Genomic DNA, 26,679 nt, shown 5'->3' with positions numbered 1-26,679 from the left:
TAAGTATTTTGTCAGATGAAAACTAAGATAACGTACCTGAGCAAAGGTCTAGAACCTTCGAGAATCACAAACTGATGTATGAAGGTTTGTTGAATGAAATCCTGAAGGCTCATAAATGGTAGATATAGTCAACCATATCTGAAGGCAGGTGACAAAGCGTCATTTAGCCTTATATCAAGCTACCTAACTTAGCTTATCTGGGGCCTTACTCCACACCTTAGAACTCGATGGCAATTGATTTCCATAAGGAGAAGTCAAATGAAATTAATATCTATAATCTATTTACCTCTGAAAGGACTTTTAGAGGTATTCTATACTTAGCAATACCTCAGTCAGTTATTATGGTCATAATCGCAGCTACAAAGGCCAGCTAAGCACTCAAAGTAATTGAGGACGCGTTCTTTCATATTCTAAAAAGCATTAAAATAAATTGGTGAAATCCGGGGGTTGAGCAGTCTTGATTATTCTCACTTTTAAGTACACTGCATGACGGGAGGGCCTCACTTTTCCTAGTCCATTATAATAAATAAATATTGGATTACATTCCCTGGTTATTTTCATAAACCAGTATTAACATCTGACACTATTACACTACGTCTACTGATTGGTACAGTAGCAGGTGCGATTGATAGAATGAAACTGAATGAGAAATGAAGTAAATTCACTTAAATGTTTGAGAGATTTTTTTGACTCGATAAATTTAGAAGTACGAACAAACTAAATTAGCCTTCAGACTGCTAAGAGAAACAATTCAGAATCATCGCGGTCAGGAAAATAGGCGAAGTTAAGTTTTTCAAAATTTAAATTTCTTTAAAAAAATTAAAAAGTTTATATCTTCGCTTTACCAGACCACTGAGCTGATTAACAGCTCTCCTAGGGCTGGCCCGAAGGATTAGATATTTTTACGTGGCTAGAAACCAACTAGTTACCTAGCAACGGGACCTACAGCTTATTGTGGGATCCGAACCACATTATATCGAGAAATTAATGTCTATCACCAGAAATAAATTCCTCTGGTTCCGCGTTCGCCGAGCCGAGAATCGAACTTCGGAAAATTTCTTTAAGAACCAATAATACTGTTATGACTGATGGTATGTACCTCATTTCAGTTAAGCTGCAATAGCAGATACTTTTATAAAATCCTTAACCCTTAATAGTGAAAATATTTTTTGGTTTTTGAGTAAAGGCAAGTTTTCTGTCAGACAAGGAAGGGTTTCACCTACGCCTGGGTGACATTTTCAGTTACATAGTGTAATAGCCTAACGATTTCTGTTAGATAAGGAAAATTTATCATCTTGAACAGAGTTGGTGATATGGTAAATGAAAATTGGCAAGTGCACGGTTGACTTTAGTCCATGTCTGAATGCCACTGGAATTTGTAGGCACTTTAGTTTTTGACGTCTGTTGTTAAGTAGGGGCAAAAATTATTCTCTAACCTCCTGAACTCTGGCCCGGCTCTGAGGCAGTTCTGGCTTTATTCCATGAGTGCATGCTTGCGTTTGATCTGCTGCAATGTAGTAACTGCCAATAAGGGTTAAATTCTTTGACTCGGCTATGTTGTTAGTGTTAAAAAGGATAAGCTTACAACCTTCACTAACTTAAAGCAGATGTCTTCGATGCAGTAGGAATATAAGAACAATAACGTCACCGTCTAGCTATGACTGAACAGTTCTCCTCGTAATAACTGCGATGAATGAGCCGTTTTCCCTTTCCCTAATTTATAAAACTATAAATGCTCTAGCATTTCCTTATATAATGTGGTTGTATACTGGGTTACGCAGGAAAGGGAAGATTCTAAATGAAGGTTTTGATAATCGGTATAATCGGTGCATTTGATATATTGACAACCTATTCTTAACTTATTACTTAGATATCATAGCCTTTATGTTCTTTATCATAGCTTTTACACTACTCAAACGTTTAAGTGGCCAACAATAATATCGTTTGTGTTGTTAGCGTAACATTAACAGAAACCCGACTGGTGAAGGGAGCAGCCACATCTATACAGTAGGGGACATTGACAGATCGTGAAAAATCTAAAAAGTACTACCCTCGCCTCCTTGTCTTGTCAAGCTACTTAAATCAACCTTTGTTATTCTAAATATTTAGTAAGGAAATGAGCTGGGGTGAATGGAATGAAAAAGAAATTAATTATTTTTGGTGGACATGTCATGTATATTCAGTAGTCCATTTTGAAAATGTATTTTTAATAACTCCACTTTATGGGATCCAATACAATACTAAAGAGACGATTAAGTTATTTAGGTAATTTCTTAGTATTCAATTAAAGTTCTTTTTTTTTCATTGTAGTTCAGTCATTATTCCTGTACGTGCGTGTGTGTACGTGTCTCTCTCGCTGTTAAGTTTCACGTATCCTTTTGTAATTTGAATCTCGTTCAGTGGTTTTTGAATGATCCTTCTTAACTTGCGATATCCAAGTCACAGAATAACGCTGGCAGTAGATTTGCATCAATGTCATTAAAATCCCGGAAGGTTTTGTCTCGCCTAGAGAACAGAAAGCCCAAATGAGCCTTAATTAGCAAGTAACTTCAATGGGAGATGAAAGAGACTGTTGGTCGTCGTCAGTGTCATGGAATACCTTCCGGTGTTGATTAAGAGCTAAGTCGATAATTGGCTCATTTATCCTCCAATGCAGATGTCTCTCTCCTTAGTTGCCAAGCAAGACTAAAAGGCCATAGGGGAATAAAGCCACCTAGTGATTGAATTGAGAAACTAGCTATATTCAGAATGTTATACAATGAAATGTGCACATTCAGCATTGTAACGTTAAAACTAAACGAGCACTCCAAACGATAATTTTTCAATTTAAATCAAAGGGAAAATTTAATAAGCATAGAAATATAATGAAAATCATTATTTTTTGTCGAAAATTGTATAGTTATTTGAATGCAGCTGCGAAAGTTTTTTTTTCAACTGTAACTAAAAATGAAATAACGTAACGGATCATTTATCAACAATTCTGATTAGAAATGAGGCCTTTCTTTGGCCGTACACAATAAAAATGATTTCGTAAGATAAACAGGAATTGACAACCAACGAGGTTGTATTTTCCTTGAGAGACAACGTTACTGAAGTTTGTTTTAATAAATTTTCTGTATTATAATATACTAGCATAATAGATATTAACTTTCAGCCTCTAAATTTTCATTAATAAGTTCATAATTTACCGTGTGAAATCTCTTCAGTAAGACGAGAGTAAAGTAAATGCAGTTTTAAATATGCCGTACACATGGCTTTGGATGTAGTTGTACAAGGCAATGGAGTGGCTTGTTAAAGAAAAAACTGTATTCCAAAACTCATTGTTTGCCACAGCTTACGTTTGTTAATGCGATTTTTATTTTATATATTTTGCAGGTATCGATTAATGAGGAAGCAGCCATGACCCAGGCTACTGACGGAAGCCAAATCTGACAGAAATCATCAAGTCTGAACAGTAAGTTTATATTCACCCTGGTGTGGAATTTTCCCTCCTATAATTTCCTCATCTGCCAATGGTTTTTGTTAAAGCCATTTTTAAGCTCGATACATTCTCTGAGTTGTGTTTTTCATAAGGTGAAGTTTTTCATTCGTAATTTCATTACAATACAACACCGTCTTACGTGTCTTTGAATAATCCCAGTCTTCATATGTACGTGTTTACGCATATACACACACACACGCACACATAAAATATATATATTCGGAGTCTGAGAAGGACAGGCATGTCGAAATCTGGTGGCCGACTTTTCTGAACTACAAGTCATTATTCCTAAAAACTAAACGTGTAAAAAGGATAGTGTGCTATTATTTTTTGTGTTCAGTGGTGAACTTTACATTTTAACGTATACTGTTAACATTTTCTAAAAAGCTAACTGCATCGCCCCGGTTTCTGAAAAGCAAAAAGTATCGACAGACCTTCGGTAAAACAGAGCTGTTTGCCAGCGGACAATTATCTAGTATGTGCTCCTCCAGGGAGCAAATGAAGATATTAGCAAAGGTGGGACCGAGTGGAGATCCCATTGCCATACCACCATTTTGTTTAAAGGATATATCTATATATATATATATATATATCATATATACATATATGTAGTCTATAGTGTGTGTATATATATATAGATAGATATATATATACATACTATATATAGTATATATATGATATATATATATATATATCTATATATATATATATATATATATATATATATATAAGAGCAGGAGTAGGCGCTAAGGCAGTAGACAATTCGGAGTTCATATGTTAAGGCATTCCGTTTATATCCCTTTTATTAAAAGGCCGACGTTTCGTATCGCTTGATACATTTTCCAGGCTGAAAAGCGATTAAAATGAATAATATACTCGCATACATAATGTAGGGATTATATACAATATTTACTTATTAACACCATGTTTATATCTAAAGCAGAACAGAGAAAATTTAAACAGGAAAAGACAGGGGGCAAAGGACACCTTCCCACGTTGGTAGCATAAAGCAGACTGATAGGGAGGACGAAAAATTGGAAAATATACACACACAAGGACAAAAAACAAATTATGCAATAAACAGCTTTGCTGATGATGGCTGGCCGTGCTGGGCACGGCTTTTGTGTTTGACGGTACCCTCTACAGACAGGTGGAAGGAATTGCGATGCGGAGTCCACTAGGACGACCTTCGCTAATATCTTCATTAACTCCATGAAGGATCGAATCCTGGACAATTGCCCCCTTGATTCCACCCTTTCTTTTATCGACTCTACATCGACGATACTCTCGCTCTCTTTACACATGACCACCAAGTTGACATATTTAAAAATCTAACATCCCAATATGAAATTCACCGTTGAAAAGGGGCCCAAACCTCTCTCCCCTGCCTGGATCCCAGAGTTGCTAGGGATGAAAAAGGTTTCTATTCCGGGATTTTTAGAAAGTGCACTTTCACTGTTTTGTTTGTTTTATTTTAAGATTAATTCCATGTCTACTCTTCTCCACAGGGCCTTTACACTGACCTCTAGCTGGTGTAATTTCATGTCTACTCTTCTCCTCAGTCCACAGGTCCTTTACGCTGTCCTCTAGCTGGTGTTATTCAATGTCTACTCTTCTCCTCAGGGCCTTTACACTGTCCTCTAAGTGGTCTAATTCCGTGTCTACTTTTCTCCTCAGTCCACAGGGCCTTTACACCAACCTATAGCTTGTCTGCCTTCCACGCCGAACTTGCATTTCTCGCCAGTTATTTTAAGAATGATTACTTTCCACTAGTTCTATTCCAAGGATCCCATAAACTGCTTAATCAGAAGTTAAATTCTCCACCCACATTATCTAACGTTCCTAAATTACGCCTTTATGCTAGAATCCCTTAGTTACTTGATAATAGATTCAGGAAAATATGTATCAGTTTGTTTAATAGAGAATTACCTGCACTTAATCTAACATTAATCCCGATGAACCCCCGAACTATTGGACCCCTATTCCATTTTATGGATAAGATTAGCTTCTTTTTTTACATCCAGTGTAATTTACAAATATATGAGATGATGAGTATTGAGAATATAATTAAAACACCATTATGAATATGATTCGTTACTTTTGAATTGTCTTTTTTTTTACTGATGATAAGCGGATGTGATGAGCAATGACATTCTTTGAAACGTAGAAGCCATCATTTTGACTCTCCGTGGAAACAGAGGTCCTAAAGTGACAACCTCAGCATCAGCTTCGAAAATGTTGACGCAACCTCCTTGGGTGGCGCGATGTCTAAGGTCGCTGCCTAAGCAGAACAGACCACGTCCTGTGTACGTGCATGAGTGGAAGCAAATATGCTTTTAGAATCTGGTTTTGAGTAGAATTATAGGTGTGACTATGATCTGTATATGACGTCATGAACTTGTGACGAAACTATGACGACACTTATCTGGGAGTGTCTTGTGAGTGAACTTGTGCTTGCGTACATGCGAGCTATTCCCCTACATAATGGGAGAGTAAGATAACCAAAATGGAGAACTATACAAAGTCGGCAAAGGGCCAAGATGGCTCCTTTAACTGTATTTTTAATTAGTGTGTGATTACTGCTTGAATGGGTAAGCATACTTACTTTTAAGCCCAAGCGTGGCTTGTCTTTGTATTTTGAATATTTGTTTTAAAGATGTCCTATTCCATTTGACCTTTTGATTTATGTCATTTTGATTTTTTTCTGCTTATGTGGATGTCTTTTTCTGTCTATCTCCAGACGGATCTGGTTATGGACCAAATGGGAACTTATTTGATAATGGGAACTAACCGATGGTTCCGTGGTTATGGTGTTACTTGTAAGACTTTGCTATAACTTTTCTAGTTTTATGACTAAACTAATGTTAGTTATTGTAGAGAAAGGGGTGGATGGGTTTAGTTCAATCCCCAGGGTTATTTGAGTTATTTGGATTTTTTAACTTAACCTTTCAGTTAACATTTTGTCAAGAACCTGATTTATTTAGTTAATACTTTGTTCTTAAATAAATGTATTTTTGTAGTTCACGAGTCTGATATGGTTACCTTAGGTAATTATGTGAGAATGGTTGAGAGAGAGAGGGAGAGAGAGAGGACGAGAGAGAGAGAGAGAGAGAGAGAGAGAGAGAATATATATATATATATATATATATATATATATATATATATATATATATATATATATATATATATATATATAAACTGTACAGAGGTTGAAACCTCGGTAATAGTATATACCTGTCCAAGATGCAGTCTGTGCACATACGTCGGTTGTACCAAGAGGCTGCTGAAGACCCGAATCTCCTCTCATCAGAGAGTCAGTTACAGAACGGGAAGCCGCCTATCAAGTCCCGATCAGTCGAATAAGAAATCATAGTAAAATATGTTAAACTCATATAGACGCTAAAGACTTTAGTGTAGTGGGAAGAGCACGAGGCACCCAAGTACTAACTACCTTCGAATCCATGGTGATTAAACTGACTGTTCCTACTCTCAACCACCAGTCATCGTCAACACAGCTGTTTATTGCATAATTGGTTTTTTGTCCTTATCTTCAGCCTGGAAAATGTATGAAGTGATACGAAACGGATATAAACAGAATGCCTTAACATGACCTCCGAATTGTGTGTGTGTGTGCATATGCATATATATATATATATATATATATATATATATATATATATATATATATATATATATATATTACACTTATCGGTTGCACTATGAAGAGGGGAAAAGTCAAATGGAGGAATATAAATGGAAGGACAGTAAACGGAATGAAAGAGTTTGCAGCTAGGGGCCTAAGGGTTGCTGCAAAGACCCTTAAGTAATGCCTACAGTGCACCACGTGAGAGGCACTGACGCCACTAAATCTTACTGGGCATACACACTCGCTCGCTCACACACACACACACATAATATATATATATATATATATATATATATATATATATATATATATATATATATATATATAGTATATATTAAGTAGTGTTACCTTTTTAAACTTGCACAAAATTTAAGGTTATCCTTGCCTTATTAATCTCTTTATACTTTTTAAAAATAATTATAAGTCACGGCGTCTTTCATATATAAGTTATTGGTAAAACTTGAGATATTAAGAAAAATCGTCTTTCTGATAACCTCCCTTTTTCTTCGTGTCGCTTTTCATATCACCATAATCCATACTAAACCTCACGATGGTATTGGGAAAGTTTGATCATTAGTATTTTATGCTTCATTATATACAAATGACCTCATTAACTTTTTGGAGCAAAGGCTTATTGAAATGGCGTAAGAAAATATTAGGTGAATGAAGACGCTCCTATTTTTACAGGTATCTTTTGCATTTTTTTAATACTTCTTAATTTTTTTTCTAAATGAATTTGTCGTGCGCTGTTGTTGAATGATCAAGATTATCTCATTTTCTTGTCCCTCCCGTTTATTCTTTAGTTTTCTGAATTAACGAAAATGTGCTGGCTATAACCGCTCTTCGTTTCGCGCTTGGATTTAACATTGTGTCCGATGTTGAGACAAAGTTGTATTAAGCTGTGAGATCGTTCCCTACCAAAAGTATAATATAACGCTTTATGGTCGTTATCCGACGATGAGAAACTACATTTGGCATATGAGAGTGTATGTTCGTATTAAGCATTAATTTATATCTGTGTGGTACTAATTTCGGTCTTTAAGTACTATTTTCGGTTGTTTAGTACTAGTGGCACTAGTTTCGGTCTTTTAAGTTATAGTAGCGGTGTTGTAGTTCTATACTTTGTTTTTTTCCATCTGTCCATCCGCCTGTGGTGTTTCCGCATGGTAACACTGCGTCCTGGGCTTTCCCGGGCTTTAAATAGTTACGCTACGTGTACGTTTTAGGTAAATAAAAGGATATCTGGGTGTACATTTGCAACTGAAAAGTGTTTAAATAATTTACTGAATGCGAATTACACCGTTAATATTCGAAATAGGATATTATTCAAACCCCGGGACGCAGTGTTACCATGCGCAAACACAACAGGCGGATGGACAGATGGAAAACAACAGAGTATGGTTGCGGCATTTTACTTACTTGAATTCCTATTTCATTTACACAACCAGTCTCCTCGGAAGTTGAACCATAAGACAAAGCTTTTATTTTCCAACTGCCTGTTATTTCACGCGTTACTCATATACCTCGCTTCCTTAGCTTCAACCTTTTTTTTAATTCACATGAAATATTGAAACACCAGTTGGTAAAGATGATTATAAAATTTGTTTCACAATCTTGCTATGCTGGTATCTCCTACTCTAGATCCGTACTGCAACCTGCCTCTGGTGATCTATCCTGTACTACCCTGTTTTCTTAGGATTCTATCACTCTTCCAATCATCTTTGCTGTGACCAGCGGTGCACTATTCAGTTGCAAGCTTGTTGGAGAATTGTGCCTCTAGTTCACTCTAAGCTTCTGCCGAGATTCTTTGGGATTACGTCCAGTGTTCCCAGTATGATATGAATTCACTTTATTTCTATAACACAAGTCAACAGTAAGAGTTGGTAAAATAAACTTGAATTGTGAAATACTGGTCTAAAGACCAGTATTTCAAATAAAGAAGGAGGAGGAAAACTGAGTTGAAACACAGATATAACTACTTCATCCCGAGATATTTTAACATATTTCCATTAGATACCAAAATTTTTCTAAACAGAGGACACGTTATTACGCACGTATATGCTTCTCAAAATTACTTTTCCTACCAAAATTTACACTTAAAATCTTAAAGTAATCATCGGCTTAAAATCATACCATTTAAAATAGAAATCAGGATGCAAAGGCAAATGTCATTTTTGTATTCACTATCATACAGAGCTTTAGAGAGGTTAAGCCACTAATGAATGTATGCCAGATCTCTGTTCAAGGATTCAGCAACCACAAACCTAAGTTACTGAGAAGGAACAACAGCATCAACAGCATATGCAATCAGTTTGTTCTCAAAATTTGGCCTTATGTCACTAGTATGCATACTAATTAATTAAGAACACATCCTTGAGGAACACCCGAAATTACATTACTAAAGCTACTATACAACACACACCATTTTGTTTCTGCTTATAAAGAATTAATAGGCAGTCAATGGTTGTACTAAAATCTATCCAACCTTGCCTGCCCGTGCACTCTCATCATGAGCACATTACAAGATGGTAGACAGCAGTGTATCACAAGTGCCAAGGCCTTCATAAAATCCAAACTCTTATGATGGTATTAGGTTGTTACCTTAAAAGACCTACAGATACATTTAGAGAGTGATATATAAAACACATTAGATATAACAAGGTTAATTAAGATTGGCCTATATTCAGAGAGGCACGAGGACTGACTTATCCTCTTAGGTAATGCAGCAATGTTCCCCTTCTTCCAAACAGAAGAGAAACTTGCAAGTCCAACTAATCTTCTGAAAATAGTTGTAATATTAAGAACAGTGAAATAATTAATCATTCTTTTTTTTTATTAAAAGATAGGAAAGATCCTGTTAAAGTTAATGCCACCATAGCTGTAAAATCCAAGAAGTTTTCACTTCTGTAGACCTCATGACTAAGGCAATACCGTACTGCTGGTCCACGCAAACTTGAGCCAAAAGGTCTGCCTTCTGTTTAGGTCAATATGTAACCATTCCATCAGTTCCTTCAAGAGGAGGTATGCGTGAATTAATTCCAATGAGTGATAACTCGAGAATAGACCACCACCTATAGTGCTGTGATCTTAAGACAAAATTTTGATGATACCATGCACTACTTTAGTACAAGTTTAAATTTTTATTATTTGGTTCCTTTAGATATCACTTTTGAGGAAAGTGAGGTTGTCCTCTGGGAATTCACCTCTAACTTGGAGATTTAACCTCTTAGATTTGAGGCGTCCAGTGCTAAAACCCACACTCGCCACAAATTTGAGAAATGCATTTTATCGTACATCTGGAATCCCCTTCGTTTCCTCTTTCGAATGGTGTAAGTGAGTGTATATTTTGATGATGAGAATATGGTTCAATTTTGCATTATATATAATCTGTACTTTTGTAAACTTCAGCATTAATTTTGCTCATCAATTTTGCAATCAATCATACAATCAATCAGCCAGTCAAATTGTGCACAGTCTAATTTTTTTTTTCATATATAACATCATATTTTTGGGGTCCTAAACATTCCAAAAATGCAAACCTGAAGAAAATGTCTTGAAAAATAAAAGTTATGGCCTTTTTAAATTTACAAATTTAAAGGCCTTTTTTCTCTATTTTTTAAAATGTGGTGTGTGGGTTTTAGTGCTAGACGCCTCATTTTATATCAATAGAAATCAGAAAAAAATACCAAATTAGGTTTTCCTTATATTGATATCTGACTTTATACAGAAATGGAAATTACAAAATACCTTATAAACATAGTTTTCACTTCTTTTGAGAGTTTGCAATAATTATTCAATTTATTAGTGATCAATTCAGAAAAATTAAAACTAATCATATATAGTATGTCACATCTCGTATTACTGACTCTTTTACCAAACTAACCCCAAAACAAAGTGCCTTATGCTGTACTTTATATTGCAATACACTAATATTGTACATAAAAGAAAATGCTGAAAACACACTAAATTGGAGTTAATAATTAACTATTAACGACTAGATTAACTATTAACGACCAGCACTGCTGTGTAAAAATACAATGTATTTATCAATATAAGAGTCACCTCGCAGAGTGAATGGATTTCAGGTTATCTTCTCATTTTATCAAACAAAATAGATAATTAACGCATTGAATATTTGAAAATAAACAAAGAATTCCATGTTGCTTCTTATGTTAAATTAGAAATTTAACTCTGCAAGAAATTAAAACGGGTCTAGAAATTCTAACCTCAGTTCACATCATAGTCATCTCCAATATCCTCAACACTTTGTTCCTCCCTATTTATTGGATTGTCACAGTGTTGAGGGAAACAGGAACAGATCTCAATACAATCTAGACCAGCTTGTCTGTCTGCATTGACAATTATAACCTTTACATTATTTGTCTTTGTAGTATAAGGGAGCAATATCCCTTGATTCTACTGGAGCAGATTCATTTTTATACAAAGTAGCTTGAAGGTCCATTGTTGGTGTCTACATGCCATCCATAACCATTAAGGTCAGGTATTTCAGGTTTAGCTGAGTGGCTCTGACACCATACTATGGTCAGATACCTGGCGCAGAGTGTGTCTTCAGACGGTGGCAGTGGTGGTACCACTCTGTCAGTCATAAGTGCAAACTGAAATCTCAGTTTATTGAATGATGTTTGACTTAGGCTTTCTTCCCATGCATTAATAACAGAAAATCCACTGAAGCGTCCAGGAGTGTATCCAAATCCTGGAGATGGCTCAAACATTGTAAGGCTTTGGCATTTTTTATGAGAACTGTAAAGGCAGTACGCTTTCCCGTCCTGTAGATTGCAGAAGTGATGTCTTATCCAGGAGAGCATGGGCAGCAGGTTGAATATTGCATATATCTGAATAGTATTCCTTTGTAATATTTTAAGGTCCTAAAATGCCCATAATATGTTACCTCAGGCGAAAGCATACTTTGACTCAAGTAGCATATAAGTAGCACACAGACATCTATTTCATCACATCTCATGATGATCCTCGAATGTTGGTTTGAGAGACTCACTGCATGTAACAGTGGGCATGTGTCTGCCTCTTCATGAGTAAATTTCAGTTCAGAACTGAAGTTCAACTTCATCCATAAAAGGCGCACTACCTTCTTTTAGGATTTTTACCAGCTCTCAATTTTTGAAGTCTCCAGCTAATATTGATTTTCATGTAAGAAGCAACTCATTGCCGTGTAAGCACATATAATCAAATATAAAGAAAGCAAGACCTGCCTTATTTGAAACTGACTTCAGAAAAGAAAGCAAGACCTGACTTCAGAAAGCAGCCGTAATTGAAAACTAGTCTATTTCCATGAAAAAGAATGGTGATTTCAGAGTTGGTGGTTCCACGGCCATCTCTCTCAGGTGACTTTATACTAAACTTGTCATATCTATCAAACACCACTGTCACAACCTCAACATTCATATTATTATTGTTTAAAATTTTTATGAGTCTTTTTAGCACTTATGTTTCCAATATAATTGAAGTACTTAAAATGGTTCTCATTCAAGCTCTGCACTATGGCCATGACATCAATGAGGTAGGCATCTGTATTGGTTGCAAGAGATATACGTGGAAGAACCAAAATTTCACTTCCATACTCTTCTACTCTTCTAGTTAAGCAGCAAAATCATTGACCAGTTTCATCACTTGGTCTCAGTGATATCCAAAATCCCTCACCTGCCATGCCCTGGAAAACATATAACATGTTGATTACTTTTAACTAAAAAAATTCCTCTGCTTTTAACTTGAAAGTTCCTTCTCCCTTTGTCAAACATTTTTTGTCAGCCTTGGCCCTTGCCATTACTAAGCTAGGCTAGGATCCTTCTGCTGAGCTTCCTTCAATTGCACTTGTACATCTGGGATGCTAGAAGATACTGCCTGCGGCTTTATGCTATGTTTCTCCTACTGCACTGGTGCTCTGTTCATAACTTCTCCTGCATCAGTACTAATCTTCACCAAATCCTATCCCTGCATCACTTTCCTCTGGCTTGTCCCTTTGGTAATTTATCCCCACAGCTTTCTTGACCTAGTCAACCTCCACTTTATGCCTGGGATGCTTCCAAGAATAAAGTCATAAATAGGGTTATTTAGGCACATAGCATGTAACACTCTCATAGTATGAAGTGGTTATATAAATCCTTGAAATTAGATATAGATATCTATGGAGACTCCTATTGGTAAGTGCAAAAACCCATTTCTTAGCATTAATCTGGTAAAGTTACCAAACTTATAGTTTCAACTGCGCTTTTACAGCAATGTCTCATAGTAAATTTAAATTTTCCTAGCCTACAATCCCCTCACTAACATGTGAGTTCTGGTGCCTCTTCCTGTGTTCTGCAGATCTACATGCTGCCTGCCAAACCTAGCCAGCACCTTTGTAATGCAAAATAGCATGGTCCCCTGTAGAGAGATGTGGGAGGGAGTCCACCTTCATAACACAAATTTAAATGTACCAAAGGGACATTTCGAATCCTCAGCAGTTACTATATAGGTTGCACCATACCGCTCTGCACAGGTGATTGCAAGTTCACCACAACCCAGGAGCAATATTTCAACATGTAGAAGATCATGCCCGTAAATTGACACTAGGAGAAGTATTAGAAAGCACAGAAATTATGCACAGAGAAGCCACGTTCCACGGATTGCAAATAACAGAAGCTGTGAATATAAATTAACAATGACCTGTGTTAAATATACAGAATACTAATTTAATCATCCCTTCTTGAAGGACATCACAGGACATCCGTGAGAGTCCAGAAGGAGACAAACCAAGACTATTAGTCAGATGGGAGTCACGCCTTTGCCCATGCCCTTTGCTGTGGGCCACGGCATAGGACGTGTGCTTTGGAGCACCAGGAATGCCAATGCTGTGCCCAGACCACCAGCAAGAGAAAGTGACCTGCTGACCTATAAAAATCCAGCACCCAATGACGTCATATTCAAATTCAAAAGTCCGTGCAATAATGAAAAGCTTCTTAGGCTATTTGTGATCCAGTCCTGAAGACACCACTGATAGGTGGGGAAATGGGCCGTCGACTAGAGAAAACGGTGAATGGGAAGAACATGAATAATTTTTCGTTAATTCCTGAGAAGCTTGCCTGATGAGAAAAAGATGAGGTATAGACTGATTCAAAGTTTTGATAAAATGATAGTACTGGCTAACAATGTCATGAACTTCAATAGAAAGTTCCTCATTGGACGAGTGGTTTGCATACTCGCCTATCAGTCTGGTAGCCCGAGTTCACTCCCCTCTGCTGCCAATGCGGAACCAGAGGAATTTATTTCAGGTGATTAGAAATTCATTTCACAATATAATGTAGTTCGGATCCCACATTAAGCTGTAGCTCCCGTTGCTGAGTAACCAATTGGTTCCTAGCCACATAAATAAAAATCTAATCCTTTGGGCCAGCCCTAGGAGAGCTGTTAATCAGCTCAGTGGACTAGTAAAACTAAGATATACTTAACTTTTAGCTACAATAGAGTTTGCATAAGGGAATATAGGTCCATATATATATTTTTTTAATATTTATAATTATATATTATTTAATATATATATAGATAGAAATATAAGTATATATATATATATATATATATATATATATATAATATAATAATATATTGTCAAACGTAGATCAGTGAGTGATATTTGTAGGGTGATAACTAAAGGTGCTGTTTAATACAAGATATATGTAATGCGTGCGGATTTATGCCATTACCATGTAACAAGTTAGCCATACTACTATGAGATTCAGGGTCTGTGTAACACGGTTTTTTGGACTTTGCTCCTTGTCAAAGCATCGGATGTAGCTGAAAGTTGACATATGTATATTTTACAACCACACACAAATTTTTTCAGCATTATCAATAACCTAAACCCGATAGTTTTAACTTTTTATAGAGTAAAATGATCTAGCCGACGCCATGGTCAATGATTACGAGCCAAGAGTCGAAAAACATTCATTACGTAAGCAAGGTAAACAAACATCTTTTGACTAAATGTTGCCCCGCCCACCCACCAGACAGAAATTCCATCGGCTCTGAAACCCAAAGACTTTATGAATGGCGGAACGATACATAGATGTGGGTGGGGTATCAGTGCTAGCGTAGTAATAGTAGTAGCAGTAGTGCCGCAACAGTATAGCAGTGATATACATGAATTAAACGTTTAGACCAACTGCTGGGATCCTTGAGGATCATTTAGCACTTCTTACAACTACTCGAGAAATTAGTTTTTTATAGCAGAAGTTAAATTTTCTAATCCAACAATGCCCATGGTAGCCTTCAGTGTTATCCTGAATTATAACGAGGCGAAAGTGGGTGGAGCCTCATGAAATCACCATTCTGACGATAATTATTGGTGAAGGTTTAAAGCCAATATACGTTACCGGCTATTTTTTTTCAGTTAAATAGGCAAAATAGCCCAACAATAAATAAAAATTGCTTGACATTTGGGATAATAGCAGTTATCAAAATCAAGCTTGTCTACTTTTTTTATGGTTTTGGTAAGTTACCAACTCTTTTCCTACATCTTGTCCAATTCTGATTGTGACCTATAAAGTCGACTGGTAATTTGTTCTTTGGAAACTTATTTTGGGAGTTAGACTAATAATCGAAGTGTTTTTGTATTTATTAACATATTTTGTTGGTCTGTTCATTATGACAATTATCAGTGTAGAGGTTCCAGAGTTCATAAAGGTGTACTGCTTTGCTTGTATTTAAATTTGTATGTCATTGTTGCCAGAGGTTTAGCCTTCGTTACGTATAGCCAATCATCCATCGAGAAAGAGGGAAGAAATGATGTCATAAGTTACGTAACGAGTGCGTTCGAAACCTTTTCTCTGAGTAAGGTGGCCCGTCTTCAAAAAAGGTCACTTTTACATTGTAAGTACCAAATTTATTCAAACCTACGTTGTGCAGGAATACACTCAAAATTTATGTGTTGATATAATATGTATTCTGAAAAAGCGTTATATTTATGAAATGCATAGATAAAAAGTTATTGCGAAAAAACCGTGTTACAGAGGCCCTGAATCTCATAGTAGGAAAGACATTAAACGTAGAATACTTATTCCTCAGAGTGTCTCTAGGATATGTTTGCATGCTTATACCATATGCGCATAAGAAAAAAATTATACTTGTTTAATTTACCAGTTACACTTAGCAGAATCCTTCAAATAACGAAAGAGACAGTGTAAAAAAGCTGCGGTTCATCTTTTTAGCTTATAATATGTTGCATAATATGTCTCGGTGCAATGAACATTTTGCATTGCAGAAAGTAAAAATAAGATTATCAAGTAGAAGTGGGTTGTGATGTGGAAGGATATGGAGGGTATGGAGTATATATTATTGCAAGACAATTTGCTTAGACATAAGAGACGTTTTTGCAAAAATACAAATGTGTTATATTGTTATATAGATGGGAGTGACTAGTTTTACATCAATTAACAAAGATGTAATGCTCCATGGCCACTTATTTCTGTCGTTTCAGAGTTGATGCACATTAAGTATAACCAAGCAGATGTATGTAATGTTTGGCGTAAGCACTTTAAGAGAGTGTGGAGTGTTTGATGCTTGCAGATAATCAAGGGTCGGTTGTTGACAGAGAAAAGAAAATGCAGAAACTTAGGAAGATTATGAAAGTGTTTGTGTGTAGGAGGTTTAATGGGAATGTTATCAAGAAATGTGTCATGATAATCAAAAGACTTCAGGGAGAAAAGTAAAGGATGCTATTATTTGTTCACTCAAATTCAGTCTGTTTGTACTTTTAGATCTTTATATCGTATGTCGTCCTAGAATTGGACATGTTGAAACATGAGTTGGCAGGGTTTCTGAAGTCCCTAGAGCTATTCCAGTACACACTTTCATGTTTTTTCCCTGCATGATATTTTATACAAGAGAAAGGGAGAACAAATCTCCAAAAAAAAATTCTGCAACACGAAACTTCGGTACTCAAGTTTCTCACCTTTCCGAATAAGGCCAATCTTTCCTCTTCCTACTGTTTTCTTTCTAAGGCGAGGTTATTTCTTTCTTGTGTAACAGCATGCAAATCCTCCAATTTTATCATAGCAAGATCTATTTACTATGTCTCTTTCCAATCTTGCCTGCAAGCCATATCACTCTTGTCAATGTGAAATGTTGCAGAAATTCTCGCTCCTATTTTTCCCGCTAGACGTTCTTAAATAATTGAAAATTACAATGTCCAAAGAAAGAAGTGATATAGCACCACAGGACTTTTAATATCTGATATGTAGTGACCTATAACGAAGTGTAGTAGCAGCCTGGTGACTTGTTGTAATTCCTGCCTTCGGTGTACGCCGGATTTTGGGGGATCGACCGCACCCTCCCACAAATGATTTTACCTGTCTCCTTTTGACCTTGGGCTATGGAATCATTTGAAAGGTGAAAATGAATATGGAGAAAAAGTTGGGATGTTTGAAGGAATTGTTGAATCAGCTCGCTCTACTTTATGGAAGGAAAGTGTGAATACAGAATGCAAATAGGAAAATTGTAGTTGAGAATAACTGCTGTTTGTGCAGTAATTTTCTACGGAGAAGGTTTAAAGAGTAAGAACTGTACAGATAAGTTCGCCAAGGAGAAAAGTAGCTTTAGTGTGCTCTGGTAGTGTGGTTACGTCCGCGAAAGGTAATACTATTGAAGGTCGAAGGAATAGTGGGGTTAAAATAAGTCATTCAGGAGGAAATTGCCTATGTTCCATGAATAGAAAAGTGCGAGAGCGAAAGACTTTGGAAGTTTTAAGAAAGAAATGTTAGTTGCAGAAATATAAAGACAGATATGGGAATAAGGGTGAGTAAGAACTAGCGAGTCTTGTGGTAGATTTTGATCTGTGGATTAGATTGTTGGGAAAATATAATTTCAAGAGATAAGCCAATCAGAAGAGTTTGTGTCAATAAAAACTTGATGAAAAAGTATACTAATGGTAGTGGTAACTACAAGAAGAAAGCGGTTGACGTGTGATCATTGCCTGACATAATTAAGAGTAGAAATACTAGTATAATGTTGCTGCAGATGAAGAGGGAAGGTTTGTAATTCAAGCATGAAGAGGATATGACGTGATTAGCAGAAGCCATTAGTGGGGATGGCCTTACATCATAGAGAGGGGGCTATTGAAAAATAGGCTAGAGCTATTAGTTCAGCAGGGAATGTTTGTAAGTACTGATGAACAGGAAGGATACTAATGGTGGGATAGTGAAAAATTAGACTAGGAAAGAAAACGTGGAAGATCGTTTTAAATGAAGTCCCATTGAATTTTAGATCATTTAAAGGAACACACAACAATAACGACGAAGTCAAGGATGAAACGAGAGAGAATAAAGTGAGAGCTACTTGATTTTCATGCAAATTTAACCAAGGGAAAGTTATGCACGAGGAAAGTAAAAGTTGAATGAGACATAATGAACATATGGATCTTAGATTAAATAAAAAATCCAAAGACATTACAATCTTGTGTTGCTAGAGTGTCTATGTTGAAGAGTAGGTTAATGTAGAGCATAGCAAATAGACAGATTGGGAGATGCGTGTATGGGAACTGAAGATGTAAAACAGAATGTCTGTGCGAGTGACCAGTTAAGATGATAAATAATGAAAAGATGCCAGGAGTCCATGGGACTGCAGCTTGGATGCTGTCACTTTTATGATAATTTAAGCAAGTGGCTGACCAGGGTATGTAAGGTTTGTCGTGATAACCCTTAAAAGTGGTACTTGTAAAAAAAAAAAAAAAAAAAAAAAAAAAAAAAAAAAAAAAAAAAAAAAAAAAAAAAAAAAAAAAAAACCCAGCCCCGACAGGGGTGTAGTGTTTATGGCCCCATTGATGCATAAGGATTTATGAATGGGGCGATGAGAGGAGTGAAGGAAATGTAAGGATTGTTTCGTCAGTGAAATATGTTAGCATTAAATATGCTTATGACATCTTGTTACTTTGTAGTACAGAAGAAAAGTTACAAAGAGTTTGATTATGTTGGACATTACAAGAATAGAGACTGACCGAAGTATGTAAAGAATATCTGGATATGCAAGCCTTTTGTTAGAATGTGAAGATGTGAGAGTGACTCGTTTAATCTTCAAAAGGTTTCGATGCATGCAAATGCACCGATTGTTTGTCTGAAAGTTTTCTAAGCTGTGGTTCATACACCGTCATGAGTCATCCAAGCTCTGAGTCGGCACCGACGTAATGTGGGCGTCAAGCAAAGGTCATGAGCCTAGTTACACAAAAGCACGAAACTACAAAGAAACTTGAATGAATACGAGCAGTCCTGAAAAACTTTGCCAAGTGAGGTAATGTTTCAGTCAAATATTTAGTTACCTGGTTTTTATAGTAGGTTCTCGATGGCTAAAACCAGTAGCAAAATAATCGTACCCTTTACATACCATTACACAGTTCTTTACTAACTGCCTATTAAATCAACCACTTAACTCACTCTCTCTCTCTCTCCTCTCTCTCGTCTCTCTCTCTCTCTTCTCTCTCTCCTCTCTCTCATTTGTATATATATATATATATATATATATATATATATATATATATATATATATATATATTTGTGTATCTATAAATGTTAATGATTTATGGATGCCAAAGGTATATAAAATTTTTGGTTTGACATGAACTTATTTCAAATAAAATGTTTGAAATGATATCGTAAAGTGAAAGGTTTAAATACGGCTGGATCCCCCTTTCTGTCTTCTATGTATAGAAACGTGATGATCATATAATCCCCTCGCTTCCCATTGCATTATATATATAAATCGACCTTCTATGCCCAAGGAATCGTATGGAGCGCGCTCGGCTTCTTCTTCTCCGACATTAAAGACGTCATATGTTGAAACATAATGCTCATTGCAGGAGTCGCGGTGTCTGCGCGCGGGAGAGGTGACCAAAGCCGGGAAGCCTCCTTCTTCTTCTTTCCCTCCTGCTGCCTGGTCTGGTCTGGCGGCTGGCTTTAAGGCAGTTCTCGCCGGAGGAGTTGGGAACCTGCCAACTGCAACGCTCCTCGCCTATCCAGAATTACCGGAGGGTCTTATTTTGTAAAGATCAGCACATTATTTGATAAAGGAGAGCTTTCCAGGGATGCCTCGCCTTTATTTCTTAGAATGTGTTTTGCATCGGTGGCTCCTTTCTCTTCCTAATGGCACGCTGTCCCATACAAAACCATATCATCTTTTATCAAGTCCATATTGGCTCTATACACTACCGGTCAAACTGTTTTAGATATAGAGAAGGTGAAAACTTTATGCGAGTAGCCAGGCATTGTCAGCATTGAATAGTTTTACTGTCAGAGGATAAATAAGTCTGTTGGCAAGGGAGGCAAAAATATATGATCAACAGAGATTTTGGTCCAAATCAGGTTTCAGTAAACTTGGTCATTCTTTTTCCTTTAGCGTTAATCCCCAAGAAATATTGCCTCTCTCTCTCTCTCTCTCTCTCTCTCTCTCTCTCTCTCTCTCTCTCTCTCGTATAAGACGCTTATGAACCTATTCAAGATTCTGTTTTGTTTTTTCTTTCTTTTATAGTAACCTAGGAACAAAAGAATTCTGCAGGTGTGCTTTTGCAATACCTGCTACATTTGATTTCGTATCCTGTAATGGATGCATATTATTATTATTATTATTATTATTATTATTATTATTATTTTTTTTTTTTTTTTTTTTTTTTTTTTTTTTTTTTTTTTTTTTTTTTTTTTTGTTTTTTTTTTTTTTTTTTTTTTTTTTTTTTGCTCTATCACAGTCCTCCAATTCGACTGGGTGGTATTTATAGTGTGGGGTTCCGGGTTGCATCCTGCCTCCTTAGGAGTCCATCACTTTTCTTACTATGTGTGCCGTTTCTAGGATCACACTCTTCTGCATGAGTCCTGGAGCTACTTCAGCCTCTAGTTTTTCTAGATTCCTTTTCAGGGATCTTGGGATCGTGCCTAGTGCTCCTATGATTATGGGTACGATTTCCACTGGCATATCCCATATCCTTCTTATTTCTATTTTCAGATCTTGATACTTATCCATTTTTTCCCTCTCTTTCTCTTCAACTTTTCTCTTTCTCTTCAACTCTGGTGTCCCATGGTATTGCGACATCAATGAGTGATACTTTCTTCTTGACTTTGTCAATCAACGTCACGTCTGGTGTCCTGTTTTGCACGTAATCACCGCTATCCGTGTCTGATATTACCTCATAGTCCCAGAGGATCTTTGCCTGATCGTTTTTATCACTCCTTCAGGTTGGTGCTCGTACCACTTATTACTGCAAGGTAGCTGATGTTTCTTGCACAGGCTCCAGTGGAGGGCTTTTGCCACTGAATCATGCCTCTTTTTGTACTGGTTCTGTGCAAGTGCCGGGCATTCACTTGCTATGTGGTTTATGGTTTCATTTTTCGTATTGCACTTCCTACATATGGGAGAGATGTTATTTCCGTCTATCGTACTTTGAACATATCTGGTTCTTAGGGCCTGATCTTGTGCCGCTGTTATCATTCCTTCAGTTTCCTTCTTTAGCTCTCCCTCTGTAGCCATTGCCAATTGTCATCGCTGGCTAGTTCTTTAGTCTGTCTCATGTATTGTCCGTGCATTGGTTTGTTGTGCCAGTCCTCTGTTCTTCTGTCTTTCTCCTGTCTCTGTATATTTCTGGGTCTTCGTCTACTTTTATTAGTCCTTCTTCCATGCACTCTTTAGCCACTCGTCTTCACTGGTTTTCAGATATTGCCCAGTGCTCTGTTTTCGATGTTGACGCAGTCCTCTATACTTAGTAGTCCTCTCCCTCCTTCCTTTCGTGTTATGTATAGTCTGTCCGTATTTGCTCTGGCTGTAGTGCTTTGTGTATTGTCATTTGTTTCCTGGTTTTCTGATCTATGCTGCGGAGTTCTGCCTTCGTCCATTCCACTATTCCTGCGCTGTATCTGATTACTGGCAGCTGCCCATGTTTATGGCTTTTATCATATTTCCGGCGTTTGAGTTTGACTTGAGTATCGCCTTGAGTCTCTGCATATATTCTTATTATTATTATATTATTATTATTATTATTATGATTATATTATTATTATTATTATTATTATTTACAAATTCTACGGTTGTACAAGCTGAACAAAAAAAAGTGGGTAAATAGTCTCTTTTACAGTAATATGTGGGTTCACACAAAATAATTGCGCTGCTCTTTCTCCCAGATCTCTCGGTAACAGCCTCAAAAATTGCTCTTTGGCAATTCTGTCGTAAACGCATGAAGGCAGCCACCTCACACATTAACTGCTATGGCTAGTGTTTTAAGAGAAATATCCCTAATGGTCTTTTCACATCAGTAACTCTCGTGTTATTATGATATTCCAGGAGAACCTTTTTAAATAAAAAAGTATTACTGTTGAATTACCATGGTAACAATTACTATTTTCATCGAATTGATATTTGCAATCATGGGACTGTTAAGCTGCAATGTTCGACTTTGTAGCTAATGCGGTTTTGATTTACGTTTAATGAAGTATGTCTAACGAATAAAGATTTTCACGAATGGTATAATTATATGAATATTTATTTGCATATTTATATATTCATGTAACCTTATCTATGTTAGACATCAATGTTATAATGATACTAGATACAGAAGAAAATCGTATTTTCAGAAGTGCAAAATAAAGTCTCCGACTTCATTAAGCTTTCATCTCTTTGTCGCTTGTCATTTAGTCCCTTTGTGTTGAATCTCATTCCTTTGCAGAAGGCTAGTGTCGTCTTCCTCCTCATATGGTGCACTGTCAGCGTTAACAAAGGTTTTCGGTGCCCTTTCAACCCTTAGCCGCGCCCTTCTTCTTGTCTTTTACACTACCTGTGTTCCGTGTCTTTTCCCCTGTTTGTTGTCCATCCTCTCTGACTATTGCTTCTCAGTTCACCCGTGGGATTTTCTTCACCTTTAGATCCTATACTTTCTCACCTATCTTACGGATGTCTCGTATCTTAGGGTTCAACCACTTTTAACTCCATTTTTTCACTGTTGTAAGCGCTGCAAAGCTTTATAGTCTGAATTTCACGAATCATTCATCCATTTATTATTCCAGTCCATAGTTTGTTCTGCTGATATATAGTTGAGAAGCAATAAGAGAATTCCCCTGATGTATGATGCTTGTCCTTGCACTTCTTCATGGTTAAGATTTCAGCCTAGTTCAAGTTCCTGTCTTTGTCAGTGTGCAACCTGTTCAAGTAGAACCAGTTAACTTCCATTGTGGTAATTTATTTTTCTAGGTTTCTCAAAGCAGTTCTGTCTGCGTAAATAATTTTGTTCAAACAAGTTTAATTAAACAATGAAACTTTATCAGTCTTGTCATCATTACTGAATTTCACTTCTTGCTTTGTTATCATGCTACCTTATTGTAATTATTTTCGTTGTTGTTCTGAGAAATCCGAGGTCACTGTTTGTTGTGTTGGAGAACTTCGTTCTCAGGATCCCTCCAACGTTTCATCAACACCCAGCGCGTTCCTTGAAATCAATCTCTCTCTCTCTCTCTCTCTCTCTCTCTCTCTCTCTCTCTCTCTCTCTCTCTGTAATACCTTCCTTGTTACTTGTCCTAGTAGTCTATATATATATATATATATATTATATATTATATATATATAATAATATATATAATATTTTATTTTTTGTATGAAACACAGTTAAAGGGCTGTGGCATTTTTTTTGGGGGGAGGGGTGTTTACCAAGTTACTTTACTGGCGTTGAGGTCTTCGAACAAATCCATATGTTGTATTAAGGGCCGGATCATTTGATATTTTAAACAGCGGTTTTTCTGACTTCACAAACAGTCGCTAGAACCAGGACAATTGCATGAAAATACGACCTAAAACTGCTATATACTCTTATTGTCCGACAAAAAACGATGTAATTAAAGAAATCATTGTTTTCTAGCCTGTTATGAAATATAGCCACCAGCACCAGTTAAGCATTATTCCATTAATCCGATCTCGGTTACAATGTCGTTGCCTATGAACATAGTGGCAAAGGACATTCCTCCTCCCAATCTAAAGTCCCATCTTTGGCTGTAAGAAGGCAAACACGGTTTTCTTCACTTCTGTCACCACTACTGGCTGCCTAGGGCAAATCTGGCTCCAAGTTACCTAACTGAAAGTGTGTCCTTGTGACTGGGTCTGTAAGTATTTGACTTTCATTGTCCTATCATTGTAGAGTAAGCTGCGTGCAATTGTTTGATATGTTGATTTCAGTTCGTACTTATCTGGTGGGTAACTTAGAGTGAAGTTGTCTTTATTCATCTATTAAGCTGTTTGGAATTGTCTATGGAATTAAGTAGCTGTGTAAGCTCATTCGAATGGTTCAGCTGTTGGTAAGTAAGTAGTTGTGTAAGCTCAGTCGAATAGTTCAGCTGTTGGTAAAAGCGAAGCATTGATTCGCCCTTCAGCTGAAATTGCTGTTTTTTTTCCTTCAACCCTTTTCTCGTTACTCCTTCGTACGCCAGAGATTTTTTGTCCATATATCATACCAAGTGCTATAGAGATAGTATCATGTATCATGCTCTCTAATTCGCTGTCCGGTCGTGTTGCCTCATTTTTACTTTGATTGACTTGGGTTGCTATATATTTTTTTTCGATTCATCGCCGTAAACAGCTAATCATAAGTCTATGTGCATTAATTAACTCACGTTTTTGAAGCACGGTTACTTTAAAAGATTAGTTTCGTACTTACTTAACTATCGCAGCATCCAAAAATGTGAACTTAATCAGGTTGATAACCATAGTTTTGATGAGAGGATAGCCTAAAGCCCAAGTCCCTGAATGTGTTAAGAATATTTCAAGAGGTTTAATATCCAATTCGCTCTACCTCGGGAATAAAGCTGAAGGGGAATTATAATTGATTAGTGGTTCGTCTCCCCACAAGATCGAACTGCCGAACACTGAGAACCAACGACGATCCACTTATTATTATTCCTTCCCCTTCTGTATCATTTCCGAGGTAGAGCGAGTTGGATATTAAACAACATTTGTAGCTTAATGTTTGTGTATATAAAATCACGGTGATCTGATAAAAAATTATTTATATATACATATATACACAATCACGGTGATCTGATAAAGATTCGTGTATATATATATATATATATATATATATATATATATATATCATTCGAGCTACAAATGTCCTTTAATATCTAATTCGCTCTACCTCGGAATTTATATATTTTCATATATGTACCGAGGGGGAAATTTTAGTTGATTAATAATTCGTCTCCCCTCCCCATGGGGGATCGAATCATCGATCCCAGTTGGACGGGGAACGAAATCAGGAACGTACCGTGACGCTATGTGTGTGTATATATATATATATATATATATATATATATATATATATATATATATATATATATATATATATATATATATTATATATATATATATATTATATATATGTGTGTGTGTGTGTGTGTGTGTGTGTGTGTGTGTATGCATGCATGTATAAGTTACAAACATAATGGTAGGTCTGCGGCTAAAAGTAGGCAGTCTTTTTGTTTAACTTTACAAGTAAAGAAAGCAAAAAACCTAATAGCAATTCTCATCCTGTTTTCCCTCTAATTTCTCTTCAAGCGTATCTTTCCAATTCTATATTGAAGATTCCAGCGATTAAAAGTTTTTTTTATTTTATTTTTAAAAAAGATATTTGTTGTATTACATCTTCCTTTCCCCGAAGAGGCTCCTCATTATCTATTTTCACTCTTAGTGATCACTCACTATGAAAATCAGATTTCACCGAAGTTTAGCTTCTGCGAAGCATTTCATTAACGTTGTTGATATCACCACCTTGTCAAGTCGCCTCTTTATTTTTCATTCTTGCCCTCAAGTTATATGCCTAAATTCCGCCCCAGCATCATCATTTCCGACCTCTCTGGCAGTTTTTCTCTCTACCCTTCTCAGCATCAACGACAGGGTTCTCAATAAACCTTCCCTCAAAGGGGAACTTCGCCCCTAAGTCATCTCCTGTCCCTTTCCCTCTGTCTGGGATTCTCCGCCCTCCAGTGACACCTGTGATCTGCATTAAGTCTTCATAATTTATCCGTTGTTGGGGTGTCTAGGAAATGTTGTTGATCTGTCATCTTCAATTCAATATTTATTACTCTCCTTTAATTGTCTGTGATATGTACATATCGCCCATCGTCTTTTAATTACTCGAAAAATCAAATTTTTTTTCAAGTTCATTAAATTTTTTTCTCAGAATTGCACGTCTACTTTGAAGGAATAGGATAGCATTCCCGCAGTATTTTACTTTACATTATTTTTGTAACACAGCCTGATTATAAGGACACTACTTTCAGTTAGCCAGTACTGAGATGCCACACGTCATTAACTTTACTGAAATGAGTTCATGAATTACCGAAATTGCTGGTTCAGGGACAGCGTTAACTTCCTCTGCTTGCAGGTTCGGGATCTCTCGACATGTACTATGTTTATCTGGATGCAATACGTACGAATTGCCCTTAATCATTTGTTATTGCTTCCTGTTTCGTTCTATGTTTATATCTAATCGTATGGTTTTTCTCTCTGGCCCCAGCCTTGGGTCTGTGGTTAC

The 26,679-nt window shown here is 36.6% G+C and overlaps 1 protein-coding gene across 5 annotated transcripts in view; it reads left to right on the top strand.

The window, feature by feature from the left end:
- Nucleotides 1-26,679, top strand: part of LOC135217350 (head-specific guanylate cyclase-like) — a 999,777-nt gene that overhangs the window by 543,175 nt on the left and 429,923 nt on the right. For all 5 annotated transcript variants that reach the window (XM_064253180.1, XM_064253181.1, XM_064253184.1 and 2 more), the window contains one exon: nt 3,376-3,454. The gene's annotated coding sequence lies outside the window, so the exon portion shown is untranslated. The remainder of the gene's footprint in view (nt 1-3,375; nt 3,455-26,679) is intronic.

Source organism: Macrobrachium nipponense, chromosome 7 (genome assembly GCF_015104395.2).
Source record: "Macrobrachium nipponense isolate FS-2020 chromosome 7, ASM1510439v2, whole genome shotgun sequence".
Lineage (NCBI taxonomy): Eukaryota > Metazoa > Arthropoda > Malacostraca > Decapoda > Palaemonidae > Macrobrachium > Macrobrachium nipponense.
Note: the sequence above shows the minus strand (reverse complement) of the source record. Positions and strands in the feature narration are given on the sequence as shown.